The sequence below is a fragment of the Vicia villosa genome, linkage group LG1, assembly GCF_029867415.1.
Source record: "Vicia villosa cultivar HV-30 ecotype Madison, WI linkage group LG1, Vvil1.0, whole genome shotgun sequence".
In the NCBI taxonomy this organism is placed as follows: domain Eukaryota; kingdom Viridiplantae; phylum Streptophyta; class Magnoliopsida; order Fabales; family Fabaceae; genus Vicia; species Vicia villosa.
Genome location: NC_081180.1, coordinates 245,129,681 through 245,134,971, shown reverse-complemented (window position 1 = coordinate 245,134,971; position 5,291 = coordinate 245,129,681). Strand labels below are relative to the sequence as shown.

Here is a 5,291-nt window from a genome sequence, read left to right as displayed (position 1 = left end):
CCCGAAGTTAGAGATGGCTGCTATTCGTCCTCTTAGAGACTATGCCGCTCCTTCACGCGCTAAACCGCACTCAAGTATTGCACCATCTGCGATTGAGGCAAACAATTTCGAACTGAAACCTTCGTTGGTACAAGCTGTTCAACATAATCAATTCTCTGGAAGCCCTGCAGACGACCCCAACCTCCATTTATCTGTGTTCGTGCAATATGCCGACACTGTCAAAGCCAACAACGTTAGTTCCAAAGCTATTCGATTACGTCTCTTTCCTTTCTCCTTGAGAGATAGAGCTAGAGCGTGGCTTCAATCCCTGCCTTCTAATTCCATAACTACATGGGACGAACTGAAGAGAGTATTCTTAGCAAGATACTTTCCGCCTAGCAAAACTGCTATGCTAAGAGGTCAAATCAACAGATTTACCCAGAAAGATAATGAATCACTCTTCGAAGCTTGGGAACGATATAAGGACATGCTTAGACTATGCCCTCATCATGGACTCGAACCATGGCTGATCATCCATACTTTCTATGGTGGTCTCCTTTATAACACTAAAATGACTATAGATGCCGCTGCTGGCGGAGCACTAATGGACAAACCCCATGATGAAGCATACAACCTCATAGAGAACATGGCACAAAACCATTACCAATGGGGTGGAGAACGAGCCGCTCTAGAGAAAACCCAAACCAAAGGAGGAATGTACGAAGTAAGTGGTATAGACCGCGTTAACGCTAAAGTAGACGCTTTAACTCAAAAGATCGAAAACTTAACCATCACTCCTTCAGCCATTGTTGCTGCTGTAGCACCTAACTGCGAGATTTGTGGATTAACTGGACATGCAGTTGCCGAATGTCAACTCTTGACTGGAATCCCATCTGATCAAGTAAATTATGCTCAAGGAAACCCTTATTCTAACACGTACAACCCTGGATGGAAAAACCATCTGAACTTTTCATATAAGAACAACAACGCTTTGTACGCGCCTGGACAAGCACCTGCTGTCCCACCTGGCTATCAAAAAGATCCTGTAGCTGCTCAAAACGCCCCTAGGAAGTCAAATCTAGAAATCATGATGGAAACTTTATAGCTTCCCAACAACAAACCAATAAGGACTTCCTAAATCAAAATATCCACAATAGCGAGCAACTAAAACAGTTATCGAACAAAGTAGATGCCTTAGCTACGCATAACAAAATGTTAGAAACTCAAATTTCACAAGTAGCCCAACAACAAGCACCTACTGCTGCCCCTGCTGGCACGTCTCCTGCTCAACCACAACCTAATCCTAAAGGACATGCGAACGCGATAACACTACAAAGTGGAACGAACTACGATGGACCTATCGATCCTAGAACTCAAAATGCACCCATGTCACAACAAGAGCCAAAGGAAACCAAAAAGACATCAACTGATGATCAAACTGCTAAGACCAATGAGAACAACAACGATATGGAACCTGAAAAAGAAAATCTTACGTTCCACCACCACCTTATAAGCCACCAATTCCTTACCCTCAAAGATTAGCTAAATCAAAAACCGAAGTGCAATTTAAAAATTTGTAGAACTTTTGAAACAATTAAACATAACCATACCGTTCACAGAAGCCATAACTGAAATGCCTTCGTACGCTAAATTCTTGAAAGAAATTCTATCAAACAAAAAGAAACTCGAGGATAACGAAACTGTAACACTTACCGCTGAATGTAGCGCTATCATCCAAAATAACATGCCTCCTAAACTAAAAGATCCTGGTAGCTTTTCTATACCCTGCGTAATAGGAAAAACTATTATAGAGAAAGCCTTGTGCGACTTAGGAGCCAGTGTTAGCTTGATGCCTCTTTCAACCTGTAAGAAGCTAAATCTGGGTGAGCTTAAGGAAACGAGAATGTCTCTTCAACTAGCTGACCACTCAGTTAAATACCCTGTAGGAATGTTAGAAAATATCCCTGTTCGTGTAGGCCAATTCTACATCCCAAATGAATTCATCATAATGGATATCCAAGAAGATTCTAACATCCCGATCATATTGGGAAGACCATTCCTAGCAACCGCTGGTGCAATTATAGACGTCAAGTGAGGAAAGCTTACCTTCGAAGTAGGAGAAGAGAAAATAGAATTTATTCTTTCCCAATTACTAAAAGCACCTTCTATAATTGACACCTGCCGCTCAGCCGACATAATCGACGAGTGTGTCAATGAAATAAAATCCGAACTACATAAGGAAACCGAGATCCTAAGAATTCTTATACCGCCAATCTTTGAAGATGACAACTGGCGTGGAGAATATCAAGATAACCACCTGAGTGAATGTTTAGCATTAACTCCTGATCCTATACCTGGGCCTAAGAAACCTGCTATAGAACTGAAAACACTACCTACCGACCTTAGGTACGAATTCCTAGACGAAGAACTAAATCGACCAGTTATAGTTAACGCCAGTTTAGGACAAACCGAGACTGAAAAACTACTCAATGTCCTAAGAAAATACCCAACCATTTTAGGATATAACATGTCGGATCTGAAAGGAATAAGTCCTTCCCTCTGTATGCACCACATTATGCTTGAAGACGATTGTAAAACCTCTAGGGAACATCAAAGACGAATAAATCCTATTATGAGCGATGTGGTTAAAAAGGAAATCCAAAAACTGCTAGAAGCCGGAATAATATATCCAATATCCGATAGTAAATGGGTTAGTCATGTTCATGTCGTACCAAAGAAAGGAGGAGTTACTGTAATCACTAATGCAAAAGGCGAATCTGTAGCACAACATACCCAAACTGGATGGAGAATGTGCCTTGACTATAGGAAGCTAAAAAAAGCCACCAGAAAAGATCATTTCCCTTTACCATTCATAGATCAAATGCTCGAACGCCTAGCTAAACACTCACATTTCTGTTATCTGGATGGATACTCCGGATTTTTCCAAATTCCTATCCACCCTGGCAACCAAGAAAAGACCACGTTTACTTGTCCTTATGGCACGTTCGCTTATAGACGAATGCCTTTTGGACTTTGCAATGCACCCGCAACCTTCCAAAGATGCATGATGGCAATATTTGCCGACTTCCTGGATGGAATAATGGAGGTCTTTATGGACGACTTCTCTGTCTGTGGAGTAAGTTTCGAAACATGTTTAGAGAACCTTGAATTGGTACTTAAACGATGCGTAAGCGTTAACCTAGTCCTTAATTGGGAAAAATGCCATTTCATGGTTCGATAAGGAATCGTACTTGGACACATCGTATCCGATAGAGGGATCGAAGTGGATAAAGCTAAAATCAAAATTATCGAAAACCTTCAACCTCCCAAAACAGTTAGAGAAATAAGAAGTTTTCTAGGACACGCTGGTTTTTACCGACGTTTCATTAAAGATTTCTCTAAAATAACCAAACCCTTAACCGAATTACTAATGAAAGACGCCGAATTTGTTTTTACTGATAAATGCACTGAAGCATTCCATACGCTTAAACAAGAATTAATCTCTGCGCCAATTATGCAACCTCCCGACTGGAACGAACCTTTCGAAATAATGTGCGACACAAGCGATTATGCTGTAAGAGCCGTTCTAGGGCAAAGAAAAAATAAGAACTTACATGTCATATACTATGCAAGTAGAACCCTAGACGAAGCTCAAATGAATTACGCCACGACAGAAAAGGAATTATTAGATGTCGTATTCGCGTTAGACAAGTTCCGTTCTTACCTGGTAGGAGCCAAAATAATCATATAGACTGACCACGCCGCTATTAGATACCTCCTAACCAAGAAAGACGCCAAACTGAGACTGTTGAGACGGATCCTGTTATTACAAGAGTTCAACTTGGAAATTAAAGATAAAAAGGGAACTGAAAATGTCGTAGCAGATCACCTCTCTCGACTAGAAAATCTGAAACCCGAACAAGTACCAATTGACGATGATTTCTCTTATGAAAGACTCATCGCTCAGTTAGAAGCCAACGAATTAGAACCATATCATCCAATCACTAAAACCAATAACTTCGCAGAAGTAGCTTTAACCCGCTCTAACACACCTTGGTATGCAGACTTCGTAAACTACCTAACTGCTGGTGTACTTCCTCCTGATCTAAGTTACCAACAGAAGAAGAAATTTTTCCATGACCTAAAACATTATTATTGGGACGACCCGCTCCTTTTCAAAAGAGGCCCCGATGGAATCTTTAGACGTTGTGTACCCGAGGAAGAAATAGGAAGCATAATAACACACTGTCATTCTGCACCGTGTGGAGGACACCATAGCACATCTAGAACCTGCGCCAAAATCCTTCAATCTGGACTCTTCTGGCCCAACCTATGGAAAGACGTTTATTTTGCTGTATTAAACTGTGATAGATGCCAACGAACCGGAAATATTTCGAGACGAGACGAAATGCCTCAAAAGGGCATTCTAGAAGTAGAAATATTTGACGTCTGGGGAATAGACTTTATGGGTCCGTTTCCATCATCATTCGGAAATCAATATATACTCGTAGCAGTCGATTATGTTTCGAAATGGATAGAAGCTATCGCTTCTCCTACAAACGACACACGAGTAGTTATCAAACTCTTCAAAAACGTCATCTTTCCTAGGTTCGGTGTGCCAAGACTGGTAATTAGCGATGGTGGGTCTCATTTCATTTCAAGAATCCTTGAGAGACTCCTTCGAAAATATGGAGTAAATCATCGAATAGCTACACCATACCATCCACAAACAAGCGGGCAAGTAGAAGTATCTAACCGCGAAATTAAACAAATATTGGAGAAAAATGTTGCTATATCTAGAAAGGATTGGTCAACCAAGTTAAATGAAGCTTTATGGGCTTATAGAACAGCTTTCAAAACTCCAATTGGTACCACCCCATTCAAACTCGTTTATGGAAATCATGCCACCTTCCGGTAGAGTTAGAACATAAAGCCTATTGGGCCATTAAAAATTTAAATCTAAACTACACTGCCGCTGGTGAGAAACGACTTTTGGACATAAACGAATTGGATGAACTTAGACAAGACGCTTACGAGAACGCCAAAATCTATAAAGAGAGAACGAAAAAATGGCATGACAAGCGTATATCTAGGAAAAATTTTAGCATAGGTGATAAAGTGCTTCTATTTAATTCTAGATTAAAATTATTTCCTGGTAAGTTACGATCTAGATGGTCTGGCCCTTTCGAAATCACTAACATATTTCCGAGCGGAGCGATAGAAATTAAAGGAGAAACCGTCAAACCTTTTGTCGTAAATGGGCAACGTCTTAAGTTTTACCATCATCTCGAACATGATGAAAATATCCAAAT

At 40.5% G+C, this 5,291-nt stretch overlaps 1 non-coding gene across 1 annotated transcript; it reads right to left on the bottom strand.

Moving 5' to 3' along the window:
• Positions 1-388: 388 nt before the first annotated feature.
• Positions 389-495, bottom strand: LOC131645382 (small nucleolar RNA R71). The gene has a single exon (XR_009297007.1). It is a non-coding gene; the product is annotated as a small nucleolar RNA R71 (small nucleolar RNA).
• Between the last annotated feature and the right edge of the window lie 4,796 nt (positions 496-5,291).